Source organism: Lichenostomus cassidix, chromosome 2 (genome assembly GCF_008360975.1).
Source record: "Lichenostomus cassidix isolate B80296 chromosome 2, HeHo_3.0, whole genome shotgun sequence".
NCBI classification, from domain to species: Eukaryota; Metazoa; Chordata; class Aves; order Passeriformes; family Meliphagidae; genus Lichenostomus; species Lichenostomus cassidix.
The window spans coordinates 83,256,747-83,275,655 of record NC_139482.1 but is presented as its reverse complement, the minus strand read 5'-3'; the positions used below and the strand labels follow the sequence as shown (position 1 = coordinate 83,275,655).

The following is an 18,909-nucleotide window of genomic DNA, read 5'->3' as shown; positions in this document are numbered from 1 at the left end:
TGCAGTGCATCAGTCACTGCTCCAAAGTTTCATATCATCTACAAACCTACCAAAGCTGCCTTCAGTCCCATCACACAGGTAGTCTATGATGCTCTGAAATAGAACCGGTCCCAGCATCAGCCCCTGGGGTACACCACTACAGACAATTCTCCAGCTAGAGGCCATGTCACTGGTGAAAATCGAGAGCTTGGCAGGTCTGGCAGCTCTCAGCCCACCTTGTAGTCCACTTCTAGCCTGTTTGTCTCAGTTTGTCCATGAAGAAGTTTTGAGAGACAGTGTCTTACAAAATTTGAGATAGATGACATCCACTTGTTACTTCATTGTTGCAGTGCACTAAGTTTGAAATACAAAAATATACGAGATGTCAAAGGGGAAAACAGAATAAAATATCTTGAATTAAGATGCATGACCTTTCTTAGACTTGTGCACTCCGACACAGAGTGTGATTTGGGATAGGCCAACTAGCTTTACTGGTATGCAAGAAATTTGCCTGATTACAACAGATGAAAAATATTGCTTAGGCAATTGGAAGTGAGAGCTGTCAAGGTCACAGTGCTGATTATGGAATGCTTTTCAATGTCTCTCTCCTTATGTGCTAAGTTGCTATAGTGATTATCCATCTGCTTTTACAGCAACTTCATAAACATCAAGGAAAACTAATCCATTTGCCAGTAATAGTCCTTCTGAATATTAAACTGTTATATGAAATAGGGTGATACTTGACACTTCTAGTTTACTAAAGGTTTCCCTGGACAGATCTAAAATGACATTACAGGGCATTTTTGAGCTGTAGACAAAAGTTATTCAAACCTGATAAGCAATGTAAGGAAATTACCCATGTAAACAAGAACAGCAACTTGTACTGATAAATCCTAATCAGAATTTCTGAATGAAATTGTAGTCTATAGAAGATATACAGCCAAAGGAAACACGACAGTGTAGTGTTTATTTTTTTCATGGTAAGGATGTTATCATGATATAGTATCAATACACAATTTGAGGATCATATGTCTTTGCTAGTTTGTTTACGGAGCTCTGCATAACAGGGCCTGCGAGCTATTAACCATATAAAAGGTGTAATGACCTAGAAGATCCTGTAGTTCACAAATTCTTACTGCACAGGGATCCTTTTTTCCCTTACCCTGTTGTGTTTCTGTTCCCTTTCTTTTTAACAGTATTGGTAATAAAATAATAACTTTCTCAAACTCTTGCAGAGCACTTTAGCCAGCAGATATCCATAGAGTTTGCAAACAAACACCTCTCTATTGTTGAAAATATAGTAAGGTAGATCCCAGAACTATGTTTAATTTCATGGCATATATGTAGCTTTTTGTAGGTAGTCATGCAGATAAGAATTTTATTTGCTCCTTTTAGAATATTGTCAGATTCCCTTTTAGTTCCTACTGGTTTTATGTTTTAAAATTACTTGAATTAAAATAACTTGAAATTACTTTGCATAGGACTTTGTAAATAATAGCTAAGATTTTCAGATAACCCTCAGAAAAATAAATCATGCTGTGATAAATAATTTCAATCACAAGGAGACTTTTTTGTGCTGTGTTGTGGCTTCTTGCACAGCAGGGTGAAGTTCCAAAACTGGAGATCCTGATCATCCCTTTGATGCAATGAATAAATAATAGAGCCTGATCCAAAACCAATTAAAACCAACTAAGCTTTAAGTCATGCCTAAGCACAGATGATAAACTGGGAAGAGATCATAGCATCTTGTATGATATCCAGCTGTTAGATCTTGGTAAATATATTCCTTCCTAGCCGGGCATTTCATGGCATATAGTTTCACTTCAAGCTCTTTAAAAAAGTTGACAAGGGACCTCTCAAAAAGCAAATAACTTCTCCCAGTTCCTAAAATGAAAGGGAAAAGGAACCAGACTCTCTTTTTGGCGAGTTGACAACAGCAGATTTATATTTTGCAGCTTACTCTGAGGAATGTAAAACTACTGAAAATGTTTAAAACTGTACATATTCCCCTGGTGCAGGACGGCATCCACAGTGGAACTGTGTAAAACAAGATGATGGTAATTTATTAGAACACTTAAAAAGACGATGATCCTTTCTTACAGCTAAAGAATTTTTAAGAAGATATTGAAGCCACTCAAGTAATTTGAATTTTTACATCACACAGCAAGAACCCCATCAGAACCATGACAGTGTAATGCAAGGATATGTATATATAAGAGCAAATCTAAAGAGTGGTTCCATTTAGGGGGAAATTGTAGAACTTAAGGGAACTAACCAGTCATATTCACCTTTTTCTTTAAACAGTACTGAAAACAGAAGTAGAAATGAAAGAAATGTCTGAGCTTCTTACCTAGTCAATCTGTCTTTATTAAAAAAAAATTACAGTGAGAATGCACCCAGAGAAATAAATAAGGTATTTTGAATGGTGTTGGGTGGTGTTTGTGTGTGAGGGAGTAGGCAACTGGCATACAGAACAGCAGAATACTTGGACAAGGATCCTCCATGCTAAATTGTGGATTTGCTCATGATAGATGGTCTGAAAGCTGATAAACCCAGGAATGTGTAGCCATCTAGCAAAGACAGGTAAGTGTTTGTGTTCTAACAGTAGCAGAAAGATGCTTGCACGAGATAGGAAGAAAGAGAATATAGGAAGAAGGGGTCTTGATAGCTTTCTAGTTTGTGTGACATCTGGAAAAGCAACTGGAGGCCCAGTGGAAAAAAATATTTGGAAATAAGTGCAAGGAGGGTAGCAAATCAGAGACCCAAGTGTCAGCACTGAGTTTTGTGACGCCTATGTATGCCTGCATGGGAATGATGTCAACCAGTTCCTATCATGGGACATAGAATTGGCATATGAGGAATTTTTTTATTCACTATTTGCTAACTGAAGAGCACTACAAGCCAAAGATAGTATAGATGACCTGCAGTTTACCTGGGCATGGACTTAAATGTTTTCTTCAGATGGAAATTTAGTAAACTTAACAGCTTAACAATTGGACTCAATGGAGCAACTAAGCTCTCTTCAGGCAGGTGATAGACAGATACAGTTATTGGGATAGATTTCTGGGTAGGAAACTTCCTTATAACCAATCAGTGGCAACTCTTTTCTCCAGAGCTTCACTATGGAAGAGTATCCATCCTGTTATGCTACAAATTGATATTTACTAACCCATCCTGTTATTCACAAATGTCAAACAGGGACTAAGAGACAATGGCTTATCCTTCTCATTTAGGAAGAGAGATAAAGACTAAATGAACCTATCTCAGAAAGTCTAACTAATTTTCTGTGTTTGGCTCTCTTTGTAGAGTGAAGAAGTCCCCTAAGGCAAGTAAGAAATAAAGCAAAATAGTCTGTTTGGGTTTGCACTGGAAATGTGAGCACGACATGGGTAAAATTCCCCTGATACAGATCAGAAGACATGGTTTGTTTTCTTTTTTTTTTCCCCATCTATAGGAAGGAGGTGAGTTTTTATGCCTCAGTGCTTTGTTGTGGGTTGTTATGTTCCTGAGCTGTACTACAGGCACAGCTGTTGCCAGTAAACAGCTTGAGCCTCAGTCTCACAGCTAGATGAGTACCATTAAACTCTTACCTTTCACACAGTTTGCAAGCTCCTCGTGCTTTGTGTTCATGAAAATAACAGCTTTTGCAGGTACCTGGCTCTTCAAAAGGCTATTTGATTTTACAAACATGTGCAGTCTAATTTACAAAGAGTGAGACAGTTATAAATATGCTTTCAATTATAAAATCTGTCCCTGAAAATTAGCTATAGTAGGTAAATAAAAGGGTACTTTCCCAGCCATGTCATTCAGAAATAGCTCAGTTCCAATTTACCTTGGGGGTTTTGTTCTCAGACATTGTTTATGGAAGCACTGTTGGTATGTCCCCTCTTGTAAAAGTTTCAGGAACTGTCATCCTTTTTTTTTCTTTCTGAAGTCCAGTTTAGAATTTCACTGGGATAAGCAAGGAGGCGAACTATGGCACTCTGTGGAAAAAAAAGCATTGGAAAAGTTCAAATTATCTGACAGAAATGGTGCAAGAATTTGTTATATTGGACTCTATTATAAACACCCCTGGGCTTTTTCCATAGGTTGTATGTCAAACTTTAAAAAACAGATTTTAGAAGCTGAAGCCATTAAGGAGTTGTCACCTGGGACTCTACTGAAGGAACAACACACACAACAGTGTCTCAAATTCCTCTTTTTTTCCTTCCTTTTGCATTGTATTTGGGGGGGTTTTCTTTTCTTTTCCCTCTTAAGCTTTAGCTTGGATTTGTTGTGTTGTTTTGTTTTAGGTTTTTTTGACCAATGCTTGTATAGCAAACTCTATATCTAGATCAGGTGTTTGAATTTTTCTGAGAGCTCTACCCATTGTTTCTCTTTTGTATTTGATACAGGTCAAAATTGTTCAGCAATGTTTTCCAGCATCATCAATGATTTACAAAATATAATGGAGCCAAAAATAATTTTTTATGCATGAAGCATTTTTTTGTTTTTCTCCCAGGAACTTCAGGCTTGGTTTTTATTTGGCAAGAATAATGCATGACAGGGTGTGAACTTTAACAGCTTTAAGAGCACGCAGGTCTCAGATACACTGATGAGAAAAAGGCTGTGATTTCACTTGCACTGGAGAAGAGAATCTAACTAATTGTCACTCTTTAACCCCAGCCAGAAGCCAAGCCCCACATAGCTGTTTGCTCACTCCCCCACCAGTAGGGTCAGGGAGAGAATCAGAAGAATAAAAAATAAAAAACTCATGTGTGGAGTTAAAGACAGCTCAATGGAGAAAGCAAAAGCCACAAATGCAAGCAAAGCAAAAGGAGGAGCTAATTCCCTGCTTCCCACGGGCAGGCAGGTGTTCAGCCATCTCCAGGAGAGCAGGGTGCCATTACGGTAATGGTTACTTGGGAAGACAAATGCCGTCACTCCAAAAAACCTTCTAACTCCTCCTTCCCCTCACTTTCTCTACTGAGCAATATGTCCTATGATCTGGAATATCCCTTTGGTCAGTTGGAGTCACCTGTCCTGGCTGTGTCTCCTCTCAAACTCCCAGGCACCCTCAGCTTCCTCCCCAGTGTGGCAGTGAAAATAGCAGGAAAGGCCTTGGCTCTGTGTAAGCCCTGCTCAGCAATAACAAAAACATCTCTGTATTATCAACCCTGTGTTCAGCACAAATCCAAAACACAGCCCCATACCAGCCACTGCGAAGACAATTAACTCTTCCCCAGCCTAAACAAGAACAGTTGTTAGCACCACAGACACATGCACTGTGGCTCCTTTTAGAGACATACTATTTTCCACTGCGTTGACCCTTTCAAAAAGTGTAGGCTTAACATCTCATCTGCTGGTCCCTGAAATGTTAAGACCTTGTTAGAAAATATGTCATAGAGAAAATCCATAGATACTGCTTTCCCTGAAAATACATCCCTGCCTGGAACTAATGGCCACTTTAAACTCAGCAGCAGTGAGCCTGTGAGAGCCTAGCTGTGTCAGCACATGGCCCCAGGGCCCTCAGCAGCACACGTTAGGGCAGGGAGCAATCCAGCAGAATGACTTTGAATCACAAGAGGAGCTAACACTATCTATGTGGTATGGTCCTGTCTAGCTGCAAGAATGTCAGGGGTCATGGACACCAATTTTGTGGGCTCTGATGTCCTTTCACAGACAGGACCAGATCAGCAGCAGCTTACATCACAGTTCTTGCATATAACAGAAAGCAAGCAATACAAGTCTGTCAGCTTATGCCATTAATAGTGAATCTAGAAAAGGGACTTTTTCAGCTTCTTAACTAAGCATTGTTTCCTGTAGAAGATAGTATTATGTAATCATCAGTCATGCAGTTTGCAAAGACGAATAATTGATCTGTTGCAATCAGTTTCCTATTCCTTTGATGCCTAGCCTATATTTCTGTAGTGGAAAGTTGAACAAATTAAGCTATTCAGCTGACAACATTGAGTTTGCTCAGATCATCTCCCCAAAATTTTTCTGTACTCAATGGAGACAAACACTTTTCCTAGCAACAACAGAGTACCAAAATCTGTTTTCTTCACTGAATCACCTCTGGGAGACACCCATTTCAAGTCTAGTTGCTCAAATTGGTGCTCTTGGTCACTGAATCATAGAACAGTTAGGGTTGGAAAAATCTCCAAGATCATCAAGTCTGCCCTTTGACCAAATATGACCATGTCCACTAGACCACACCACAGAGTGTCATATCTACCCTTTTTAGGAATTTCATTCATTTTCATGGATGAACATTCTCTTCCATGGATGGCGAATCCACCTTTCCCCTGGGGAGCACATTCCAATGTTCAGCCTCTCTTTCAGTGATGAAATTTATTTGACCCTGGTGCAACTTGAGTCCTGTTGCTACTTTCCTGGGAAAATAGGGTGACCCTCTATGATCTCATATTTCCTTAAATTAAATTACACTTAAAATTGGACATCATCTCAGTGAATACCCCCTGGTACATTTGTCACATGTTTTAGATTAACTCCCTTCCAAAAGAGTAGGATCAATGATGTGCACTGAGTTAGGGCCTGATGCTGCAATCCTGGCAGTGAATTCCACATTCACATAAGTAGGGAGAATGGACTTTCATGATGGCAGTCTAAGCAAGGAAGTCTTTCTTTCTGCAGTCCCGAGCTGCCAGAATGCCACTGACCAAAGGAACACAGCTGGAAATGCTGCAATTGTGTCCCCTAAACTGGCAGATACTGGCTTGAAATCTGAACATTATCTACTGTCAATCACACTATTTGAAAAATCTTTTTTTAAACCATAGTGCTGCTAACTCACCTTTCCTGCAACGCCACTTTCTATAAATTGTTAAATATTTTAAGAATCTTACATTTTAGATTGAGCAAAAAATTGTTTGCCATTTGTTTTTCATGGAACACAGAAATACTGTGTGATTCAAAGTCTTACCTGGAGTTACACTCATGAGTCACACATGTCAAGGCTTTGCTAAATTCCTTCAGGGGCTGACTAGGAGGTTTTTTGGGCTGCAGATATTCTGGATCATGAGTAGAAATAGCTAGGGACTAATGAGAACTACTAAGCTTGAAGGCTGCAGACAGATGGTAAGTCAGCATAGAATTACTGCTTCTCTTTTGAAGGGTTTGAAAACAGTCTGCTCTATCCCCAGTGCCTCTAGTCACTGGCTATACATGTAGCCTGTGTACTGGCCTGAAGCTAACAAAGCAGTTAAGCTTGTTGTCAGAGAAGGTTGAGACTGCCCATAACTCACAGCTGGTGACAGCTTAAAAAAGAAGTTATTTGCAGACTCAACCTACAATGCTGACACTATGAGCCAAGAGGGTCAGAGAGGGGATTATTTTAATCAGATTCGAGTTATTCACCTTTTCTCCTCTGCTGTTACTAAGCAGTGGAGTTGGTAGTCAGGTAGATTTTAAGGAATGTAAATGAGTCAGCAGTTCCATGTTAGGACTGCTTTCAAATGAATCTTCCTTCTTACTAGCATTACCATTTTCCCAAAGCTTTCTGTGAGGTGTTGTTACTTTTTTTTTCTTTTTTTTTTTTCTTTTTTTAAAATACTCTAGAATCATCTAAGCAGAGAAATTAAGGGCTGCTTGCTTTGTCACAGGCAAGTTGAATGCAGGAAAGTATCCCACACTAAGGGGCTACGCTGTTGTGCAGCTGCTACTGGAAAAATTCAAAACTCCCCCCCCCAACAATTAAGATTGAAAATACCCCCACAGTACTACATTTATGTTCCCTGCTCTACCCCAGATTTTCAAACCAATCTCAACAAGTCACTGAGCCTAGATACTTTAAAGTGTTCATGGGTATCCAATTCCCACAAATTTCAGCAGGAGTAGTTTTTCACCACTTTGTGGTTCTGGGATTTATCTTCTTTACACCTCACATCTTCATTTGTGAAATGGAATAAAGAGAACTGAGTTTTCACTGTAGCCTCCCCATCCCACCATGGCATTATGAGGCAGAACTGTGCAGAGCTATTTAGCTGATCCACTGCAGCAGAGGAAACTTCCTGGCCTCAGTCTTTTCCCTGCCTAACCTACCCTTCCACCAAAACACTTAAAAAAACATGTCCAAATGCTTTTCTAAATCATAGCCTCTGGTAAAAATTAGGGGGAGCAGTTTTCATTACCTTCTTCAGACCCCTGAGAAAAATGAGAGGCGATACTGAGATGAAGTGACTCAAATGAGGTAAGTAATCAATACCACACAGTCCCAGATTCCTCCAATCTGGAATTAATACTCATGACAGTAATTTAAAAGCAGAGAAGCTGGGGATTGAACCAGTGGAGGGGAAAGAAGAGAGAGTATATTTCTATCTTTGAGATCAGGGGACACAGCAACACATAAGATGCAGAAGCTTAATCTGCAAATAAAAAATAATAATGTGCTTGCAAGTAAAGTGTACATTAATCAGCACTGTGCTGCTCTATAGCAGAATTTTGTATTTTTAGTTACTGAGGGTTTTTTCTACATTTGACAATGATATACAACTACTGGGTAAAAGCCTTAAGTAATGTTTTCTAAATCTATATTTATATTGAAGCAGATAATTTATCTTTTTGACAATATTAATCACCCAAAATATAATCTGTAAATTAAAAATTGTATAATATTGTTACCCAGAAATACTCCATCCAGCTGAGAACATTTGTTTTCTGTGTTGCTCTTCTAGTAGAGAAAAGTTATATGATTCACTCAACTCTATCTATATTAATTATGTCATAATTTTGCTGTAGTTTTCTCAAGCTTCTGTAAATTAAATTAAAGAGTTGACTCCTCGAGAACCTCTGCAGAATCTGTGTTTTGAAGAATAATATACACTGCAAAGTTCTAGAATATATAGAAATTTTAAAGTCTAAAAGTGTTTACTTATCTGGACCAAACAATCTAATATAAAGCGCATAGCTTAAAGCTCCAGAGCAGCTCTGCTACTTAACATTGTCAAGGGCCACTTGCACACCAAGGGACTGGTATAAACTATTTTAGTAGTACATCATAGATGCTGCTGTTATTTTACACAAATTCTCCACTTTCTCCATTTCTGCCACCAAAGAAAATGTCGTGTAGTTGGATTCAAGAAATGACCACCTGTTGCTCTAGAGCAGTCAACCACCGCAGGTTCCTTCCTAGGCATCTGCAGTTCTTTCACATCAAAATCCAGAAAAAATATCAATGGAAAAGGAAAAGAATTACAAAAATTTTCTAGGTTCTACCTTATTTCCAGAGTCATCTGGTAGAAACCTTTAAAGTTTCTCCCTTAAGCATTAAAAAAAAAAAAGACAAATGAAACAAATAACAAAGCACACCCCCTAAAAAACTCCTCTGTATTAACACTCTCCAAATCAGTTAGAATTTTGTATGTAGCTGCACTGTAGCATTTGAAGTCTTTGTAAACCTAATTGCAAATTAGATTACAGAGAGAAAGTATGATTCATTGTACTCCTCAGGCCTATTGAACTAGATAAATCCTGATTATTTAAATTCTTTTCTTTTTTTTCATTTTAATAGAAATTTTTGGTGGACAGATATCAAAGCCCTCTGAAAATTTTGCAAAATAAGATTTATCTTTAGTTTGTATAATATGTTATGCCTAGAGGCTAGAAATTGTTATCAAGTGCCATGTAAGGTGACACATTCTATTTTTCTGTACTTTTAAAGTGCCAGCATCCCTTTTCAGATAATTTGCTATCAATATGGCAATATTCATTCTCTAGCATAAGGAATTGGTTAGCACTGGAAAATAGTTTTCACCAAGTCAGTTCTTTTTAATATTTAACCATTAGGACCATCATTTGGGGTACTGCTGCAGAATAAAATAGTATCTCTGCTTTTCAGATCCAGTTCAAGGACCAGGTAGGAAGCAAATCAATAGAAGCCAGGTTTCATTTGTTTTTCTACTCAGAAAGTGAGGTGGTGTTTTTCAGATACAATCACATATACATAGGTCTTCATATGTACGTACATATGTCTATTTGTATCTCACATATAAATATATATCACACATATATATATTACATCTATATAACATATAGATGTATTCGTATATTCAGCTCCATCTTGAGCTTTTTAAAGTTCAGTATCTTATTTTAAAAGATTTTTTACTTTCTTCCTGGTGTTTTGCCAACAACAGATAAGTGAATGATCTTCCTCTCTTGCAAGTTTTCTCTAGGATTATAGAAGTCAACAGAATTTGTTCAGCCATTAAGGCTGTATCAGATTTCAGATTTTGGTAAAATAACCCCTCTATAAGACTTGGGTCTCTTTTTCCATTCAAGGCTTTGTCCTTCTGTAAAAGCTGCAAAAGAAAATATTCTCCATTGAAAGCCTAAATAAACCAATATTTGGATCCTTAGAAGGTCACAAGCCACCAATCATGCTAATATGTTTCCATCGCTACTCTTGAGCGCTTTTGGCAGAGCCTGCGGAGTGGGACATGAAGGTCCTCTGCCCACTAATCTCAATGCTATATTTTCATAGCATGCTCTATAGACCAGGGATTCAGTAGTCTCTCTGAAGTTCCCAGGATGTGTTTCAAAGAATCGAAGGCATATCTCAAGCAGATTGTTGAGAAACAAGTCCAAAGCTACCTGTAGCTGTGAACTTTTTCCCCTTTTTAAAATAATTTCTTTTTTTATTTTGTACAACAAAAAAATAGTAAATATCTATTTCATTAATTACCTTCATTAGGCCAGATGGAGTCAGTAATCTGTTTTTTCTGTCTTTTGGTTTAACTTTGTCCCAGCCTAAGGTTCACCTTTTTCTCACTGCACCCCTTTGGTCTGCACTCAAGAATTTTATTTTGATGTGAGACTCAAGGTGATTCAATTATATTAAATCATTATTTTATTACGTTTGCTCTCCATGAGAGAATACAGTATTACTCACATGACTAGTTCTGCAAATCAGCAGTTCTCAAATTTAAGACCTTACAAAATCAGAAGTAGTTTATGTATACTTCATTTGATAAAGTATAGTCACAAACTCTTTTTGTTACACTAGGCTAGTTTTTAGCGTGAATGTATGAGACAATTGTGTTCTGAAGATGGGTCAATCAAAAGTCTCCCCAAAAATTTCCCAGTAAATCTGATGTCAGTTTTACATAGAGACATCATAATTATGTAGAACACCAGAAAATATAACCAGCATCATAAAGTGTGACTTTATCATTATACCTAAGATGTTAAAGAGTTCATATTTAACTTGTACCAATAGAAAAAGAAATCTAACTGCTGTAATGAAAAACAGTACCTGTGCATGTATTTGTACCCATCTTCTGTCAATATTTATAAGGCAGATTTTTGCATATATACATATAGATATATGCACATTTAAAAAATAGGTTTCTAGTGCTCTGTGTATAATGCCATAACTTAGCTAAACTGCAGAAAAGAAAATTTCCTACTTGCAACTGCCTAGTCAATGTGAAAAGCTTTTAGTTACCCTTGTAGTTACAGATGATACTAGAAGAGGTTCTCCTTAAATCCTCCAGAGATGTGTGGCCATAATTCAATATGATCACAGAACTGTGAGATTATTGTGTAGGGAAGATTCATATAGAGGCAACCTATGGCAAACATAGTCACAACTGACTACAACATGAAATTCTAGGAAATGTCAGGAAAAACAAACAGAATAAGCACTTGTGCACTTGAACATCTCATGCCTTTATTTTCAGAAAACTGTGTTTCTTTTGGTTTGTTATTGTCAGAGTATTTTCAGTACTGTGTCAATAATAACTGTCATAAGAAGGTGTCTCAAAATGCAATTTTTCAGAACCTTTCAAAATCAGTACCTGTGGGAAAGAATTCTCTTTTCTTCCCAAGATTTTAATATAGAAAAGAATAACAGCTAAGCACAGAAAAAGAAAATCTGTCTGCAGTTACCAGAGGGGAGCTCAACATAGCTTTGTTGAAAGAAGGGCGCAGACCTGCCTTTGCCCCCATGGATACAAAGGGGAGTAAAGGTCAGATAACAGACAGCTACATGGAATAAAATTTCAGCAACACTCCTTACTCCTTACTGGCTCTGTGTATGGTAGGGAGTAAGATACTTTGGGAAAAAAATGGTTGCATAAAATCATCAGTTCTCCCTCTAAACTAACAGTGAAGGAGAATGAGTAAACATCTGTTCTCTGGTCTGCTGCTCAGGTGGATTTCAAAGTCTTACAAGAGACCTTAAAGCTTGAATGAGTGTGACAAGGTAGCCCCACCTGAGGGCAGGAATATCTCCAAAAGTGTGAGGTAAATACAGTGGTTATTTGAATTTTGAGACTCTCATGTGTTTCTTAATTGGACACTTGGGCATTCATCCACAGACCATTCAGCGACTTAACATATAGAAATTAAGTTCCAAAGTATCTTTGATACTGTATGCACAGAGCAGGTATTAATAAATGCAGAGGCATATTAATAAATGCAGTGTCACCCTGCTTACAAGGAGTGGCTCCTGTTTAAATTGAATGGGATGTGCTTGATCAGAGGGAAGTAAATGAAAGAGTGAGGTCTAGGGCACATTAAAATGAGTTAGAGGGATGAGAAGGAGACATGAATCTGAGATAACCATGTCTCCTTGGTTACATGGAACGTGGATAAGGGAGAAGAACAGCAAGTTAGATAGATTTGCTAATTTGGGATTGATTTTAATAAGGCACAATCTTACACTTTTCTATGAAGATTCTGACCTGTGAAGGATATGTTAGAAATTGTTATTTGTTAAGTGTATACTGTTTACTGTTTTAGAAATTTGTATCTAAGATTTATAAATAATTTGTAACTTTGAATATAGTGAAGCAGGGGACTGGATGTTCCTGAGCTTCAAATTGGCAAAACCTTCTTTTGAATTCCCAGCAAAAGCTGGTATGAAAAGCTGTTATGAAAAGTCTGGAGAAAAAGGCAGGTGTTTACTCTGGATTGAATTCCACTTTGAATTATAGATTTTTTTTATGCCAGCTGATTAAACTGGACTGATTTCCACTGCTGGTCTGCGTAACACTACAAATTTACCTTTCCAATGAAACCACATATTTTCTTTGTTGGACTTAATTAAACATTCTGTAGACCTGTCAAACTAATCAGTGTGATCAGCAGATGGAAGAAATGTAGTCCAGGCTTTTCTTTTACACTGGTCATCTAGAGACCAAGTAACACCTCTGACAAGCTATATAGATTTACACTGTGGAGGAAGGATTTCATCCAATATATTTGATTTTGTGGATATTACTTAAAAACTGTACAGTTTGGCAGGTACATTTTTCTTTTACCCTTTCCTGCTGGTGGCACTAATTTACAACAAGAAATTTTCTCAAGATGTCCATTCGTAATAGACCTGATTTTTACACTTGTAAATATTTTAGTCATCAAAATTTCAATTTTTTCCAAGCTCTTCCATTCACACATTTCATAGAACATAATTTGAAATCTGATTTGACAAAGTGAGGAAAGAAACCCCTTTATTCCAATTGTTTTCAGTTAAAAGCCTAAATTATGGGAGACACCACATTGCTGGGGAAATCCTTTCCTCTGCTGAAAAGCTCTTGAAACCCAGGACTAGTTTCAACTACAAAGTTGAGCAGGTAATAAGACATCATGGGACATATCTAACACAAATGGAAAAATGTTAGACTCCTCTACCCCCTAGTAAATGCTTTGCTCTTTGAATTGTCATTTCTCATGAGAGTCATTTTTCCAGTATGCTGAGTTGACAAGGAGGGCAAGAGGTCAGAGATATGTTCTGTGTTGTTTTGCTGATGCTGTCTTATATTTCAAATATAAAAAAAAAAATATTTGCTTGAGGTGATAGTCAGCGAAATATGTTAACCCTCCAGGTTATGGAGAGAAATGTTTCTTAAGTCACTCTGTTCTCACATATGGTCCTTTGATATATTTCTTTCTTTGCAATGTTAACCGAGTTTTAAAAATATTTAAAATAAATTTAGTATTTTAGTACTTAATATTTTCAATTACTTGTAGAATAACAAAGTCATTTTTTCATAAAGATTTGATCAGGAGTAACTGAAATTGGTGTGAAAAAATGTGTTGAAAGGCATGCCAAAGTTCCTCAGTGCTGAACACTGAGTCAGGGAAGCATGACACAAAACACAAGATATCCACAACAGTCACATATGTTATATCTCACTATATATATCTGATTATATGAGATACAACACATATGTTATATCTCATTATATGGTCTGGCCACACACAGAGGAGCAAGGAAGTATGATACTGGTAGGCAAGTACAAGACAGTGCACAGATATCCCAGCTCCTGGGCAGAAAGATAGGGAAACAATTTTTCTTAGGTGATAGTAGAACACAAGTGTCAGTCATGTAACCATAGAATCATTTGCCAAACCCACAAGACCCGACAGATCTGCACTCATCTCTTTGTCACTGCTTTAAAATCATGGGTTTTTTCAGCTGCAGTGACTGTGTGTGATTTGTCAGGGTGTTTTCTAAGGCATGGCTGAAGGTCAGTATCCAAAAATCCATTATCACATCAAGATGACTAATTGCTGTCAAGCTGGCCTGAGTCGAGTCAGCAATGAGCTGCATTTATTTGTCATGACAAGGTGTGTGTCTAAGATGGGAGGCAGCAACATACATGGGATGTAAACTCAAAAGTGTGTAAGGGCTTCAAACTGTGACAAAAGTTTCACCAGTTGAGAAAACACACCCCTCTACAGGCCAATGCCTTGATAATTCAATCAATCATGGACATTTTGAAAAGTGACTTTAATAATTGCAGAAAGAGATAATATATGATAGCCAGAAAACAGGAATATCCAATTACTTTCTGTAGGTCTTGAGGAACAAGCCCTCTCAAGGAAAGGGAGGAAAAACTGCTGGTTTAGATCTTGACACAGTTAGATATAACATTATTCTTCTGTATGTTCCTTTTAAGTATTTTGTAACCATAATGTCCATATTTGGAATTTGTTGCCAACTGTTATTGTCAATTTACCTTAATCCAACTTGTGCTGCAAATGATGTCAAGGTCCCAGCAACATGGCAGTGTCCATTCTGGCAGGTCAGTGATCTGTGTATCAGGACACTGGACAGGATGGCAGTGCAGCAGAGCACTCCAACAGATCCAACAGGCAGCTCATCTATGTGCATGGTGGCTCAGAGATAGTAAACATGGAGTTTTGTGTGGTAGAAGTGACCTGTGGTACCTCTGGAGTCAGCCTGGTGAACGCAGAATTAGCAATAGAACGCTGGTCAAAGTGTCCTTGAATCCCAGCTACCCTAATGAGTTCATTTCACTGGTAAAATGTGTGAAACAGCTGCTTTATAAATTAAAGCAGTATAAAATTTTTAAAAGTGATAATACTTCTAAGAACTACCATTTCAGAGTTAGATGTCCTTTCAGAAAGTGTTTTAAGAGTGTGCTGGACAATTTCTCCTTGAACTCCTCTACATTTAGAATAATAATTATCCAGGTATCTTAAACAGCACACCCCTTATTACCCATCACTTACGAAAGATTTTCCTCTACCACTACAGAGGTAAATTTTCAGCAATTGCCTAAAAGCAAATGATTGAAGACAGAGGTGAGTAGGTAAGGATTGTGCAATACAGAAGGAGGCTGAAACATCAGTTAAGAAATGTTATAAAACAGCATAATCCCTGAGCATAATCTGCATCACTGCAAAAAGGCATGATGTAAGAAACCCTTGGGACCCATCCACCCTGTTAAGTACAGGTTGAAAGTATGCTTTTTTATTTCCTTATTTTGAGCCTCCATTCATTTTAGTTGCTTCACCCACAATAACTTCAGAGATTAAAACCTAAGAATCATCCCAGGGAAAAAAAGTCAGGCAGCAGATAAGATGTGTGCTTATATCAAAAATATGACTCTCATCAGCTACTACTTATATATGGATGCATATGTGCATACATATGTGTGTGTGTGTGAGAGAGGGTATTAAAATTATGTGTGTACTATAGCTTTAAGTACCATACTTTAAAATAAAATCTCATCCTTTAAAATACTTCACACAGTATAATAAATGTATATATATGTTTTACTCTGTTCCTCTGGTTAGTATTACTCTTGAATTATGCCATCTGAAATTTGAGGACTGAGTCTCCTAAATGATCAAAGAGGGTGAAAAGGTGGTTGCTTATTTATTTTCTACATCAAACAGAGCTTTGTTTTTCTAAAAATGAGCTAGAATAATTTCAGCTGTTTATTCTCCCTGTGAAAGCTGTTAACCACTTCTTTTGCTATTTAAGCAGGAATTGCTTGCCGTTTTCATTTACACTCATTAGTAATGACAGCAAACTCTACATGTAATGCAATAGCCTTATTGCATTAGCCTGCCTGCTATTTTGTATGCTCTTTCAAATATTTATGTATAACAAGAATTTCTTTTACTTCTCACCTGAACCACCTATAAATGTAATTTTTTGTTTGTGGCATCGTAACTACCCTCACAAGGGGAAATTTTTAACAAAAGTTAATGGTCTTCACATTAATAAAACCTAGACTTAGGTATTTCCAATCATCCATCTTCACTAATTAGTCACTTAGAGGAAAACCAACCCTTAAATAAATGATAAATCCAAATGTTTCTGAAATGTGACTGAGCTCATAAGTTCACTTCTAAGATATTCATCCTGATGTCAAAATGGTAGTGATACCAAGAAATGTTTTCAGTATCTATAACACAAATAGTTTCTTTCTTTCTTCTTTCTTTTTCTTTCTTTCTTTCTTTCTTTCTTTCTTTCTTTCTTTCTTTCTTTCTTTCTTTCTTTCTTTCTTTTTCTTTCTCTTTCTTTCTTTCTCTCTTTCTTTCTCTCTCTCTCTCTCTCTCTCTCTCTCCCTCTCTCTCCCCTTCTCTCCTTTTCTCCTTCTCTCCTCCTCTCCCTTTCCTTCTTTCTCTCTTTCTCCTCTCTTTCTTTTATTTTGGTCTTTTTTCAAGAATAAGCACAGACTTTGAATTTTGGATCATTATCTACAGCCCATGAATAGAACAATACCTGTATTCAGAGGGTCACATAAGTGCAGTGATTTTTCAGTGACTGTATGGATAGGACTTTTATTTAGTTCCTGTGACAAAAGTTGTAGCAATAAAGATTGATTGAAGATGCTGATGATATTGGAACAGGACTTCAGCTAGAATAAATCAAAGCAGCCAACTGAGGACCTCGTCCATTATTTCAAAAAGCCTTTGTTCATTTTCTATACCTTTGGTCTACTGCCAAATACACTTAAGAGTGCACTGATAACTGTATAAGTTCAGGTCAACAGCAGCACAATATCAAAGCACAACAGGTGACACAGAAGAGACAAACAAAAATATCTATAGGGTTCATATGTGTGTCTACCAAGTATGAATTTACCTATAAAATAACGGCTGTAGTTGCTGTAAGGATGTTACGTGATTGCAAGCATGTGATGATGTGTATGCTCAATCATAGAGTGTAGAAACCCAGAAGCAGCAGTTTTCTTAAATCACACACCTAATTCCTTTAATAAGAGCCTGCAGAATCACCAGAGAGGAATGTAAACAGTGTAAAATACAGTGCAGTGCAGATGTGGTGTTCTGGATGCTTTGTTTCCTCTTTGCTCTGGGCACATCCTCGTCTGAGGCAACCACAACACATTAAAAATAACATAAACATCTTAAGTGCAATGATATTGTAAATAGAAGTCACTGTTTTGCTAAGTTGAAAATGCTTAAATACAAAAGAGATGCTACAAATGGAAGAGATTTTCATATCATTAAAATGAAAAAAGCATGTATATCCAAAGTTTCTCTAAAAGTATCAGCTTGATTTCAAATACATGTTTATGACCCATACAGTTACTAGAAGTAATATTTATTCTGTAAGCAATAATGTGAGTGGTAATGTACATTAGTCTTTGATTATTACATTTTTGTATATAGAGGCTAACAAATAATAAATTCTCTGGAAAATATAACTCAGATATTCTACATTTATTTGTGAATTTACAATGAATTCATTTAATATTTTCAGCTTAAAAAAGATATTCCATCATAGAAAATTGACTGAGGAGGAAATGTGTGAAAACTTCAAAAAGCCTTGGTGATTGTGTTCAGTGGGGGAGGAACAGAAAAGGATGCAGACAGAATTGAATGACACTACTGGGAAAGCTCAGCTCAGACTGATTCTATGAAACTTGTTACATTTTTCCAACAAGGCCATAAAATACATCACAGAAGCATGTGACTAGGATAAACAATTAAACCTTGTAATTAGAGCAAGCATTTCTGAGTAACCAGACAGAAGTGTGCTTCAGTGCACATTTAAATGCTAGTATTAAGCTCTGCAACATCAAGACAGGGAAAGAGAGTGCAGGGGGTTCAGCAGAACAAATTACTCCCCTGGTTTTAAGAGTATTTCATTTGTTTCCCATGTTCCAGTGTATGTGATCTAGGGCTACTTCTGTGTTCACTTTTTTCTTCCTTGTTGCTTCCAACAAGAAAATATTTGAGAATACTTGTTTTACCAACTGGTTAAGAGGAGCAGCCCTCCTGTCCTTCATAAACTGCTTTGAATGTCAATCAATAATACATATAGTCAACACCCCAGTACATAAAGGGGGTAATAACTTTTGCTTCAGCAACAATTAGAGGCAAAAGTACCATATCTGCAGCAACGAAATATTTATTACTACGTAACCATGCTCATGTAAGTCCATTTTTCAGATTAAATACTTGTACATATGTGGATATACATACAGACATTAATAGATACAAAGGAGGATGAAATAACTGTCCTAAGTACTGTCAGTGTTCTTACAGCAGCACAAGATGTATTTATGAAGCAATTTCAGCAAGGCTAAACTACTAAATGACCACTTCAAGTACTATTATATTATGACTGCAAAGTCATTATTTAGAACCATGGGCCCAATCCTTCTGTTATGCCAGGACTATCAAACATTTCCATCATAGCTT

General features: G+C 37.1%; 1 long non-coding RNA gene across 3 annotated transcripts in view; it reads left to right on the top strand.

The window, feature by feature from the left end:
• LOC146441698 (uncharacterized) overlaps nucleotides 1-18,375 on the top strand; it is a 44,096-nt gene extending 25,721 nt beyond the window's left edge. For 2 of the 3 annotated variants that reach the window (XR_014850472.1, XR_014850471.1), the window contains one exon: nucleotides 3,286-3,484. This is a non-coding gene — a long non-coding RNA (uncharacterized LOC146441698). Of the gene's footprint in view, nucleotides 1-3,285; nucleotides 3,485-17,965 lie in introns of those variants that run through there. The other variant, XR_014850473.1, reaches the window with a different exon arrangement.
• Nucleotides 18,376-18,909: the final 534 nt, after the last annotated feature.